Source organism: Lissotriton vulgaris, chromosome 5 (assembly GCF_964263255.1).
Source record: "Lissotriton vulgaris chromosome 5, aLisVul1.2, whole genome shotgun sequence".
NCBI lineage: Eukaryota > Metazoa > Chordata > Amphibia > Caudata > Salamandridae > Lissotriton > Lissotriton vulgaris.
The window spans coordinates 1224519741-1224533916 of record NC_141693.1 but is presented as its reverse complement, the minus strand read 5'-3'; the positions used below and the strand labels follow the sequence as shown (position 1 = coordinate 1224533916).

The window sequence follows — 14176 nt, the reverse complement described above, 5'->3', positions numbered from 1 at the left end:
AGAGGTCCGTGGCCTGCATCTTTACTCTTCCCACTGATACATTAAAACGCAACACACAGTTGCACTGCAATGCATAGAACTCCCATACTCCTAGCCGAAGACGACCCTGGAATATCATAGCAAAACGGAGAGGTGTTTGTGCGCCGCCTCTTATCCAGTATTATGGGTATCTTTCATAGATTCACATGCCTGAATCATTCCCTGTCGTCTGGGTGGGAGTCCCCGGTAAATAAAAAAGTAATGTCATAAAGACATATACATAGCAATAGGCAATTTGTAAAAAGGACCAAACTTTGGCCAACAGCCAATCAGATATCACCACCCTCTAGAACCTTCCTGGAATGAGCCCTAGTCCCTCAGATTTTCTACCGCACGTCGTGCTAAGGGAGTCTCCTCTGAGCTCTGCTCAGTTTTCTGGTATTTCTCGTTTTTTTCATACCTTTTCAATATTTTTCTCTCAGAATTTGTTCTCTGTGAGGAGTTCTTCAGTTTACCATGGCTGATACTCCTAAAAAAGGGCTATTTAGATCCTGTGCCTCTTGTGGGAAAAAGAGACTTCATATTGATGACAAACATGAGGACTGCCTTTACTGTCTCTACCTTGACCACTCTGCAAAGGACTGCAAGGTCTGCCGCACTTTTTCAGTCAAAACTCTGAAGGACAGAGAGGGACGCCTGCTGCTTTGGCTACAGAGGTTTAAGGACAAGGATCTGGTGGTCTCTTTAGGGGAGAGTGAGTGTTCCATTAAAAGTACTCATTCCTCTCCCAAAAGGCCTAGAACGTCATCCCCAGGACCATCTTTAGAGCCACCTCAAAAGACGCCGCCCAAGTCTTCAGAGGTTCGTTCAAAGGCCATGGCTGAGAAGGTTTCTCTTCAGGATACTACCTTCAAAAAGCCTCTCATGACGTCTTCAGTTATGGCTGTTACAACGTCGACGACGACTATCTTCCCGTCAATGGCATCGTCCTTCTCCTCCACGTCGACGACTACTTCAGCCTCGTCGACGACGGGTAGGTCCATTCCATCTGTTATTAGAATTAAAAAATCGTTGACGAAGCCACCGTTGACGAGTGGCAAAAGCTCCCTCGACGTCGATGAAACCTTCGTCGTCGTCGACTAGACCCTCGTCGTCGACAGTGAAGACTCAGTCGACAGTTCCATCGTGGACGAAGCCGTCGACGAGACCATAGACGTCGACACCAGCGTTGACGAGGTCGTCGGCGGGACCATCGACTACGTCTCCAGCGTCGAGGCTGCCGTCGACAAAGCAAACACCGGCGACGACGCTGCCGTCTGCAGTACCCTAGTCGATGAAGACGCCACCAAGGACATCTGCTACGGCCATCGGCGTTCCCCCGTCGACGACCACCCCATCGACGGGCTCATCGACGATAGGGTCATCTTCATTGAAGTATTCTTACACACACTTCAGAATACCTAAGCGTAATCTAACGCCAAAATTGACTTCTCCAAGCAGAGTCCAGCCACTGCCACCAGCTCACCTGTTGGACACGGAGGACTCTAATGACGGCTCAATGTTTCAAACGGCAACCAACCCATCAGAACTTCACATCAAAATCCATGAAAGTTCTGACTGTGAAGTCCTGGGTCAGGAAGAAATGGAGTTCCAGGAGGAATATCAGCCTCCTCCTCCTCCTCCACCGTTACAACCTATGGTGTGTCTCCCAGCATCCATGGTGGCGGATCTGCAATTTCTCATTACGGATTACAAACAGCGGTTTCCATCCAATCCGCCTCCTCCAGTAGTGCCACCACCATCACTTGTGACACCTACCCCTCCCCCCTCGCACTAGGCCGCCTCCGCTAGTCCTCCAACCAGAAACTACTTATTTACCATCTTCTTATGAGGAAAAAGAAGGAGCACAAGAAGAGGAGGAACAACAAGGGGAAGGAGAACTACAGAACGACGAATGGAATATTTATGTTATTCCAGATCCGGCTTCCCCTGACCAAGGGCAGGCAGACTCGCCTCCGGAAGACATTGGAGGGTTCCATAACATCTTGGAAAGGGCTGCGTCAAGATTCAAGATCGAAATGACTACACAGCCTCAGGATTGCTTCCTGTATGACTTTAAAGAGCCATTTAAAAAGGCTGTAAGATCCATTCCCATTATTGATTATATTTGGGATCAGGGAGTGAAAATAATGAAGAATCCCTCATCTTTGCCTCCACTTCTACCCAGGCTCGACAAAAAGTATAAGGCTCCAGACACAGCTCCAGCATGCCTTACGGGACACACAAAACCAGACTCTGTTGTTACCCAGGCTGCGCAGCGTAAGTCTAATAATCCATCGGCTGCGTTGTCTGCGCCACCGGATAAAGAGGGCCGTAAACTGGAAAATATTGGCAAACCTTTTTCATCCATGTCGGACCTAACAGTACGAGCGGCTAATTCTTTAGCTCTGTTAGGGCGCTACAACCGCCAGATGTGGGCGGATATTGCCCCATATTTGGGAACTATCTCAGAAGAGCAACAGGAAGAGGCAAAAAAGATTCTCCTCGAAGGCGAACGTTCAGCCTCGGAGATGATCGACGTGGTGATGGATATCGCCTCCACAGGATTTCAGCAGCTGGCAGGGGCTGCGGTCCTAAGGCGCCAAGGATGGCTTAAAGCCACATCTTTCCGGCCGGAAGTGCAGGCCAAGATATTGGACATGCCGTTTGATGGCAAGCTACTATTTGGGGAGCAGATAGACGAGATGCTGCAAGGTATCAAAAAAGATACTGATACCGCGAAAGCCCTGGGTACTCTCCAGTTCAGGAATACTTCCTTTCGGGGCTCCAGAGGAAGAGGACAATCTTCGAGAGGTAGCTATCAGGGGTACAAATCATCGTACAGCTCAAACCAGCAGTAAAAACCCCAGTACCAACAAAGGCAGCAGCAACAAAATCAGTCATCATACAACAAATCTTCCTTTCGTGGTTGAGGAGGGAAGAAAGACACAACCAGAAGGCAATGACCTCTTTCTCCCACAGGCCTCCACTTCTTCTCCACCTTACACAGTTGGAGGAAAAAGTTCATCCTTCCTCCACAATTGGCAACAAATTACAACAGATCGCTGGGTCCTTAAGCTGGTCCAGTTCGGACATTCTTTGGAGTTTGTGGAAACTCCTCCTTCGAATCCTCCGAATCCGATGAACCACAAAAATCTACATCTCCTCCAAAAGGAACTTTCTCTAATGCTCCAGAAGAGAGCTATAGAACCAGTCCCCAGAGATCGGAAGGGCAAAGGATTCTATTCTCGCTTCTTCCTGATAAGGAAAAAGGAGAAAAAGTGGAGACCTATATTGGACTTAAGAGACCTCAACCGATACCTCAAGAAACAGTCGTTCCGTATGGTGTCCATCCAGGAGGTGCTGCAGCTCCTCAATACGAAAGACTTCATGGTGTCTTTAGACCTCCAAGACGCCTACTTCCACATATCGATCCACAAGAACCACAGATAATTCCTCAGGTTTGCTGTGGCGGGCAAGCACTACTAATTCCGGGTGCTGCCCTTCGGGCTGAAATCGGCACCACACATTTTTACTAAATGCCTGTCTCCGGTGGCTGCATACCTTCGCCAACACCATCACCAAGTCTTACGGTACTTGGACGACTGGCTCGTCAAGGCACCTACTTTCGCAGGCGTGAGCAGGTCCTCCAACGCCTGTCTGCAACTCTTCGAAAACCTGGGACTCACTCTCAACCAGGAAAAGTCGGTCCAACAGCCTTCCCAGCGCCTCATTTTCCTGGGAGCGGTCCTGGATACAGCTCAGGAAAAAGCCTTCCCGTCACAGGAACGTCAGTTCAAACTAAGGTCTCTGACAGCCCGGATTCAGGCCAAAAAGACCATCACGGTGCGCCTGTACAAATCACTATTGGGGATGATGTCCTCCAACATCCTGTTGATTCCACACTGCCACCTTCGTATGCGGCTGCTGCAGGAGGAGTTATCCGATCAGTGGATCCAATGTACAGGATCCTTCGACAATTTAATCCAGATCACTCCATCCATGGTGCAGGCCCTAGGCTGGTGGCTTCAACCACGAAATCTGAACCAGGGCCTTCCATTCCTACTACCAGTCTCACCACATGTGATTACCACAGATGCGTCATTGGAGGGATGGGGTGCATTTCTGCAGGAACTCCAGATCAGCGGACTATGGTCTCTGGCCGAAAAACAGCTGCACATCAACCTTCTCGAGTTAAGGGCATTCTATGTGGCACTACGAGCATTCCTGCCTTGGATCAAGGATTCCCCAGTGCTTGTGAGAACCGACAACACCACCACAATGCACTGTCTGAACAAACAAGGGGGAACTCTCTCTAACGTTATCGCAAGAATCTCAACGTATTTGGAAATGGCTACTTCAAAACATTTCTTTATGGGCAGAGTATGTCCCAGGAGCAGACAATACCCTGGCGGGCTCTCTAAGCAGGCAACGCTCCATTTGCCACGAGTGGGAGCTAGATCAACATCTTCTCAATGCCGTTTTCTCCCATTGGGGCAGACCTCACCTGGATCTATTTGCGACGCAACTCAATGCAAAATGCCAATACTACGCAAGCTGGCATCCCCAGAAGGGGTCTCTCGGGAATGCATTTTCAATCGCATGGTGCAACGTCTTTGCATATGCATTTCCTCCATTTCCCCTGATTCCCAGGGTTCTCCGGAAAATGAAGGCAGAGCATTGCACCCTAATCCTGATAGCCCTAGCGTGGCCGCGCCAACACTGGTTTACGGAACTTCACCTCCTGTCGCCGGAACCGCCAATTCCATTCAGGTCAAGCCCGACTCTCCTCACAATGAACCCACGGGCAAGTCCAACATCCGGATCCAGCATCTCTCAAATTATCGGCTTGGCTCCTGAGTTCAGAGAGTTCCAGGATTTAGATCTTCCTCAAGAATGCAGGGTAGTCTTGGCCCGGGCTCGGGCCGACAGTACCAACAAAATGTATTCCCTGAAGTGGAAAAGATTCTGTATATGGTGTAAGACAAACAGGATACACCCATTCTTGTCATCGCCAGCACAGATTCTGCCTTACCTGCTTCATCTAGCTAACTCGGGATTGGCCCACGGCTCAATAAAAGTCCACCTGGCGGCTATATCTCGGTATAGGCCTTCTTCGTCTGGTACTTCTCTCTGGTCCAATAGGCTGGTCAAGCAGTTCCTGAAAGGATTATTCAGGACATTTCCTCCAGTGAGGGCTCTGCCACCTACCTGGCAGCTCAACATCGTACTTGCTCAGTCAATGAAACACCCCTTTGAGCCAATACACAAAGCCGACATCAAATACCCGTCATGGAAAACAGCTCTCTTATTAGCGCTCACATCAGCAAGGAGAGTGAGTGAGCTCCAAGCCTTCTCCATTCAAGACCCTTTCTTACAGTTCAAATAGGACAGGGTTATCCTAAGGACTAATCCTAAATTCATACCAAAGGTTCCGTCAAATTTCCATCTAAATGAGCCTTTAGTTCTGCGGACTTTCTTCCTGAATCTAAACACCGCAGCAGAAAAGTCTCTCCATTCCTTAGACCTAAAGAGATGTCTGAAGTTCTACATCCATAGAACGGAACAGTTTCGGAAATCCAATCAACTATTTATTGCCTTTAGCAGACCCAGAAAAGGTCTTCCATTAACAAAGCAGACCATTTCAAGGTGGACCTCTGCAGCCATTACTTTCTGCCACCAACAGGCAGGACATCCTCTGCATTCTAAAGTTCGAGCTCATTCAACCAGAGCGGTCTCCAGTTTTCAATGGCGCTCTTTGCGGGAGTGCCCATTATCGACATATGCAGAGCGGCAACCTGGAAGACACCACATACGTTCACCAGGCACTACTGCTTGGATTCAGAACTTATGAAGGATGCAGCAGTAGGACAAGCTGTGCTCAGTCATCTATTACACTAGAGGTGAGCCTTCTCTCTTTCATCCCTCCATCCTACTGTCTATTCGCACATTTCTCTTTTATAAGGTATTTTGGTACTTGTTCTATTTCACAATTGGTATTCTAATATCGAGTGATTTTACATGTTGTACCATACGAAATGTGCTGAGGATTGCTTGCTACTCTGATTCAGGCATGTGAATCTATGAAAGATACCCATAATAGTGGATAAGAAATGTGTTACCTATCTGTAACTGCAGTTATCCAGTATTGGTATCTTTCATAGATTCACATGCAACCCACCCACCTCCCCTGGAAGGGCTCACCTTGGTTCTCTCAGTAGGTACTACTTAGCACTGTGCTTACGAAAATCTGAGGGACTAGGGCTCCTTCCAGGAAGGTTCTAGAGGGTGGTGATATCTGTTTGGCTCTTGGCCAAAGTTTGGTCCTTTTTACAAAAGGACATGGATATGTTACTAATGAGAGGCCTCTGGCCTATTGCTATGTATATGTCTTTATGACATTACTTTTTTATTTACCGGGGACTCCCACCCCGACGACAGGGAATGATTCAGGCATGTGAATCTATGAAAGATACCAATACTGGATAAATGCAGTTACAGGTAAGTAACGCATTTCTTCTGTGAGTCTTGAAGTTACCCAAATGCGAGCCCATACCCTCACCAGGCCAAGATCACAAGTGCTTCACTACAGAGGCCACCCAGCTAACCTAGAGAGAGGTTCTCCAGTCTATAGCTTAGCCCAGGCCATCTTAAGATATGTGAGAGGCAAGCAGGAGCTTAGTAGTGCTGCTAACAACACCCTCAGACATCAGCCCTTCAAGAAGCCGGTAATGAGGAATAAAAAACAGCAATGGATAAAATGCTTGAATTAATGTTTGCTACTGGTAATTACTCACGGAAGCATCCAAGCCTTTCGTTTTTTTTGCCCAACATGATCAGATTAGAACCCAGCCATAAGCAAATCAGCCTTGTAGCTACTTCAACAGAAACAGTCCAGCCCAAATTGCCAAGCCAGGTCCTCTTTGATCCAGAACACAAACAACCAAAGACCAGTCTCAGCCTAATAAGGCCTCTTCAGTTGGGTGCAGCTTGATTCTAGTAGCAAAGTGAGCACAGGACCCTCGTCTTGCAATTCCTGTCGCACTGAAGAATACAAAGAAGTAATGGATGGAAAGTTTCAATTAAACTGAGCCCCTGGTAACTACTCTGACCTGCCTCCCAGTCCACTGTTCAATTTTTGCCTAGTATCCCACTTCAGATTACACCCAGCCAATTCGTCACAGCATTTTGCAAAATACCATCTCTTTCTTTACCGTGCAATGAGCCTTGTTGGCAAAAACTTGAAACAGGGAGAGGCAGTTCTCTGTGGTCTGTGTGCCAATGCAGCTAGAGAGGTAGGAGGGACTGTGTTGCTCTGCTGCACTCTACCAGCCAGCCTACTATCACTACTGCATACTATAGTTGAATGCAATCATCCAACAGGTACCCATATACTCCCTCACTCATTTCCACATAAAAGTATCTCCCTCTCTCCCTCCCTCTCCCTCTCTTCTCAAAAGTATACCCCTCCTTCCCTATCCGCAATATGGCAGTTGGTACCATTAAGCCATTGCCAGGATTATGAAAGGGTCGGCACCATTATGCCAAGCATGTTCAAATATTTCATGAATTACTATCCGAATGCGGGGGCCAGCATTTTAGCTGGTCAGCATGCCATAAATGCCCACAATGTGTCAAGAATTACCATATCACTACTAGGACTGCGAAAATGTGATGGGTCAGAACCCAAACATCTTGGACGTTCACAATATTCCAACAATGACCAAGATTATTCCAGTGATATGCACCATGGCCTCATGAAAGCAACAATATTTCAAGAATGACCAGCATAATACCAATGTAGAACATTTAACGGAGCAGACAACATGCTATGGCTGGCCAGATTTCCAAGAATAGCCTAATTTCACTAAAAATTGGCACATAAATGGAAAGGCACAAGCGGCTAACCAAGTACTAGAGATACAATCGCCCTAAAGGAGGGTTCATGGAGTTATGGGAAGAGGAGAAGACAAGTGAGAAAGACTTATGAAGCAGGGGTGGGAAATGTCTATTGCCCGACGCCCGGAACATGTGGATTTTTGTCAGAGACAAGAAATTTTAAACTCTATTTTGTCCGATGGACAAGCAGACATTCTTTCTTCACTGCTACACCTGACTGTCAATTATTTTTAACAAGCAGCCTAAAATTCCTTGTCTGTAACTGTTTTCACCCGTAAATACGGTAAACAGAACCAACACTGAGGCGACTCGGATTACAATCTATGAGAAACGTGGAGGCAAATCTCGCCAGTGGAAGGAAATATTTTAAACTCTCATTGGCTGGAAACCAGAGTCTGTTTTCTAGCCTGAGATCAGCTGTTGAGTTAAGTAAACGTGTGGACCTTTAGCCCCCCTTTTCTATGGTGTACTGGGTTAGGAAATTATAATATGTTTTTTTTTCTTTGGCGTGCATTTGTCCTATTTGGTTTAAAAATGTTGCTCCATGTTACCAAAAAGTGTCTACGAGCCCAGGGCGCTACGGGCATACAAGTGCAATGGAGAAATGGAAGGTCGTTACACAGGACCGAGTCAACTGCTCCGATTCAAAGCCCCAAACACACCTGATAATTTTGAATTCCCACTGAGCCAGCGTAAAGCAGTTCTTTACTTGACTGTGCTGTTAGGAGTCTGCAAGCCTTCTGAAGGTCGTGAAGCACTTTAGGAAGAGCGCAAGAAAGAACTTTTTTGAAAAAAAAAATACAACATTGGAGCGAGAAAAAATGTAAGTACTTTAGGCAGTATGAAAGATTTGTTGATGTAATACGGAGTAAAACAGGGTTGGTCTTGGGCTGACAGGGACGCACTGTGTCAGTCTTGAAGTGCCACCGTCACTGCTTAGTCATCAGCTAACCAAGTCTGCCATGGGAAACCCACACGTCTGCCTTGCGATTGTTTGCAGCATTGCAGATCGAGTTTCTATATGGACTACAGCCCCGACCCCCGTCTTGCCTTCTACTGTAAACACCGAGGATGCAAGAAGCAATGACTCGCAAAAGTATATGTGGCACACATCTTCACATGCAGGGTGAATTCCCGATCGACCTGTGGAATCGTAACTAATAAAAAGGAAGTATGTGTTTTTACAGGTCCATTTAGAAGAGTATGCCAATTCATTTTACAGTTAAATGTGCACACAAAAAAATGTAATGCACGGTTTCCAACTTCTAATCTGCCTCAGAGTGGAGTGTTATTTATCAGTAGTTAATTTACATTAATGTGTCTTGACTGATGGCAGGGGTTGTGACTATCAGAACATTTTATAGCCGCAACATCTGCCTGCCCTTTACATTTCCAAATGCAGTTAGGATAACAGGACCTTTATTTTGTTAGGAAAAGAAAATCCTGCACCTACAACTTCATCCACCTTGGCGTTTGAACTGCATCAGCAACTACCATGGACCACTTTTCTCAACACTATGTTGTCGGAAAAAAATTAAGTACAGTCTGGTTCCCACTTATGCTAGTGCCAACAGAACAATTTTTTTATTGCATTATCATGGTGGCTATTGCCACTTCAACTGACTATTAAATTAATTAGTTTGGTCTGTCTTTCCAGTGCAATAATAGATGGCTGGGCTCACGGGTTTTCCCCTTTGACTGCATTTTCACTTAGTGAAGAAGTCTTACCACTAGCAAGCACAGCTCAATTCACATATTGAAAATGGAGTTCTAAGCAGCCTTAGGTCTGTGAGTAGGTGTAAAGTGAGAATGAGCAGTTGCCACAAAATAAACGGGGATTTCGAGCCAGTGTGCTGGAGAATGAATGGGAACGGGCCTCTGGTGGGATGTGGAAATGAAATGGAGTCTGCAAGGACAGGGATTAGGTGAAGTGGAATGGAGCTGGAAACATGTAGAGTATGGTAGAAGAGTAGCTGTGCAGACAGAACAGCATGCTTATGGTTCGAAATTTGATGAAAAAGAGGTATGTAGCTGAAGGTGGGTGGCTGATATAGCAAGACTTCTGGAGTCGGCCTGTGGTTTAAGATTGGAAGCAAAAGGGAATGGTGTTGCTGGCGACAGTGGATACCATAAGGCAAGCTTGGACCTATGATGAGAAATTGGCAATGAAAGAAATTGAGGAAATAGTGAAACATAATGGAAGACCCCATTGTGAGACTATATGAAAGGGAGCACCACAACACACCAAGCATGGAAAGTTGAAGAAATGGAGGGTGAAGGGAATTTATGCTATACTGTAAGAGTTGAGAGAAGGAACTCATAACGCTGTGTCGTCTATGGGCATGTGCAAGCCTATGGTGTGTGAGAATAAAGAAACCAATAGGTTTAACACCCGTAGACCAGCAGATCCATTTAGGCAACAGCTAAGACAAGTTGTTCTCTTTACAGGACAAGTAGATTTCTGTTTCTTTTAGTCCCCTGGACAAGTAGACTATTTTAAAAATTCCACACCCCTGAAAGAGGGGTAGGAAGATCTACTGAGTATTCCTCGGCCTCTGGAAGTGCTGCGCATTGGGCTTCTACCCCTGGCTAGTCAAAAACTGTGGTGCACAACATTATTTCATCATATATCGACTCTGGCAATACACTTTCGTTGGTCTACCTAAACATTTGTTTTACATTTTCAGCTTATCCAGCTCTCAGCTGCCCGTCTTACCCATGTTTTCAAATACCAAGCTCACCTCTCTGACCAGCTTGCTGTGATGAAGAGTATGTTTTCAACATCGTTAGTTATTACATTTCACACCATTCAAGGCAGACAACCTCTTTTCCTTATGTTTTTCTCAACAGTATGCCCTTTACACTCTCTTTGATCTTTGAACAACCCTTCTCTTGGTCTCTAAAATTTGACATATTTGCCATTGCAGAAGGTCATTTTCATATTTTGCTGCTTAATTGTGGAATGCCATGCCACTTATTCCAATGGACGCAGGAGAAACACCTTCTATTTATTAATATCCTACAATCTGTTTTTTCACTATCACCATAGTGTACTGCTTTGTTCTTCTCTGCAATGTCAGGACACCTAGGCCCTCATGATCATTGGCCCATTGCAGAATGCCCATGTAGATACTGTTCTGAGCAACTGCAAGTTTTCTGATATCTCCGGGCCAGAATTATTGAGTGACCCAACTGCAGACTCTGGACCCCGAGACACTGAACCTGGCTACAGTGTATTACGGTGCTGCAAGCAGCACCTGTGCCCATACCCCGCTATTTGCACACAGCAGCATTTATGGATGAATGGGGAAGGGGGAGGGGAGCAGGAAAGCAGCCCCGTCTGGCATTAAAGGCCTCCTGTGTACCCTGACAAAGGAAGAAAAAAACCACACCACTTCACTCCAAAAAGGTGGTAAATATCTGTGGATTTTTTGCCTGTTATTCCCCTTTGAAGATGGGAATAAAGTGCGTAACTGAACCGGTATTCTCAGGTTCACGCATTATTCCTCATTCTGGGTCAATTAACTTGTAATGCCAGTTAACTCATGCCAGAATCAATAATTCCAGGCCTGGCAGTTCCCTGCAGAATTAACAAGGAACGAGTCATAAGGGCCCGTGTAGGGCAACAGTTGTGCTTTATAAATTACATTTTAATTCCATTATGTCAGTCTATCTGCTGGATGTCTGAATGCATTTTAATAAAAGAAACTTTTCTTAATTATACTATGAATTAATAATGTTCATGTACTGACTATTTGGAAAAAACTCTCCCCTTTATTGTCTTTATCTTCTGTAAAACCTTCTTTTAAAAAAGGATACAAAGGAAGCAAACACTAGTACATGAAAGCAGTCTCAGAAGGCAATACCAGTTATCCTAAATTAATTTTTAATTGAAGGGGAAAAATCTTAATTACGCTCGATATCATAAAGCTCTTGGATTTCTCGGAGGAGGTGAAGTGGTTTGTTTTTTAAATTAAGGAGCTATCCAGGATGGAAACCTACAGTCCTTCCAACACACACGGTGACAGCATGTCACATGATATAGGCTTTGTTCACATGGTTATCCGATGAAAACCAAAGTCACATGGTGAGCACAAGAGTGATGGTTTCCTGCTCATGTGGGAAAGGTTCTACACGGTGCAAATTCATTAAGGTTTTTGCAGCCTTCCAAGGAAGCATCTTTAAAAGCATTATTTTTGCGCTTTTGAACAGTGTAGTAGTAACGGTTTTAGAACAATGCTTCATCGCACATCATCCCCTCAATGAAAAGTCATGTGATGGTATTGGGATTTTGAAGGCCTACCGTATTTTAAGTACAACTGTACTTACCTGTGATCAAGGCTGACTAACAGCTGAAACGCGTAAGGAAAGTGAGAGACTGCAGTCTCCCAGAGTGAAATAAAAACTCTTTTCAAGGAAATGGGTGTCGATGTTTCTTCCTGTGTGTGAGATATATATATATATATATATATACACACACATATACGCACACCATACTAACGGCAGTCACCAGTAGGTAGTTCTAGTTAGAACCTAGTTTCAATAGGAAAAGCATTTTTTCCTTTGACAATAACTTTGGCACCGTTTGACAAATCTTTGCAAAATGTTCCAAACTAATGGGGCGCTCACGTCAGCTGCCGTCCTGAAAATGTTGGGGTGATTCGTCAAGCTGGGGCCGAAAAAAGGGGGAGGTCCCAAAGTCCTTTTTCTCCATGTTAATTTCCATAGACACGGCTACAGTCCGAACTGCTGAACGGAATGACACCAAATTTGGCAAAAAGGTAGCTTTTGGTTCAGAAAGCACTCTTTTTGCTAAATGGTGTAAATCTGTTTAGTAGTTCCTGAATAAACAAAAGAAATTCCCAATTGTGTATCTAGGGACGCAAAAGATCCACAAACCCTTCCAATATTGTGCCTGCAATCGGATTGGCTGCCAACACTTCAAACCAAGAAGTTGTAGGGTAGTTTCTATATTCCCAATAGGCTCCACGCATTGGAATAATATATCCTATAGATTTGAAGTAGGACTTAGGTCAACTAGGTCTCTATCGAATATACTAAACTTAATTGTGTGTGTGCCAGCTCAGAGGTCACTAGAAACTTTCTCGAATACACAAGAAGGGATTAGTTTCTGACAACCGTATAAACATGACAACTTTGTTTCCCAAGAATAAGAATATATCTCTCAGATTCGTGGAAACAATAGATAAGTATTTTACCTAGTCAATCGTGCATGCTTCGTTTCTACAAAGTTGTGGAGAAATAGAGAGACGGGCGTTTTCAATAAAAGGGTTTACTGAACAGTCTTTTTTCTCATGCAAGAGAGGTGAACTGCTACATTCGTTATGCAGAATGCAAAGTATAATGCGTACAGCGTAAACAGTAATATGAAATAATACTGTAAGAGCATTGTATGGCTTCTAAGACATATAAAAATACATACATAAATAACAGACTAAAATACTCAACTGGTGCTTCTAAAATACGCCTACCCCAATGTACCTAATCTAAGTCTAGTACGAGGGAAGAAGTAATTGTTGTTTAGCATATGTTTAGTTTTGCCAAGAATCTACCAAAGGTTTCTCTAGGTTCTAATCAGCTCCATACCTTGTTAGAATGAAGGAGGTCTGGTATCTGTGTCTTGGGACTCTATTTCCCAACACCCCGCAAGGGGAGCCGGAAACACTGGAGCTGGATTTTAGGCAGGAGAAATGTAGCTTCCTGATCAGTGCGTCAGCTGGAGAGTCGGCTTCCTTCGGCACTTGGTGTAGTGAGCTGCATCGGGTAAGTAGGTCTTCGAACTGCTCCGAACCACCGTATCTTGCTATAACAAGTGAAGGTATATTTATACCTTGAAGGAGTTTAGGAATGCCATAGTTTTACGTAAAGTTGGGCATATGAACGTCATGAATGAACCCCTGGGGAATAGTTGTTCATTGTAAAGTAACTGAGTTCTTGGAGAAATCAATATTTAAGCAAAGGGAAGTTCCCTAACTGCCTAAGTCGGTTTTCCAAGAAATCGTTGTGACTTTTGGTGAACGGATGGAAGTAGCCATGCCTGTATTTGGGTAGCATGGGCTATGCCTAAATTAGGGCTTGATTTCTATGCCTTTATAAGGGCAACGAGAATTGTACCTATATAAGGGCATGAATCGGGAAAATGTAATCGGAGCCTAAAACGCCACACAACACCTACTCCACTTTCTTATGTACAACATTACTAAGTTCTAAACACGTTAAAACATATCTAAACATGATG

At 44.8% G+C, this 14176-nt stretch overlaps 1 protein-coding gene across 1 annotated transcript in view; it reads right to left on the bottom strand.

Annotated features, from left to right (window-relative positions):
* PIP4P1 (phosphatidylinositol-4,5-bisphosphate 4-phosphatase 1) overlaps positions 1–14176 on the bottom strand; it is a 154029-nt gene that overhangs the window by 57449 nt on the left and 82404 nt on the right. The gene's annotated exons all lie outside the window — the stretch shown is intronic.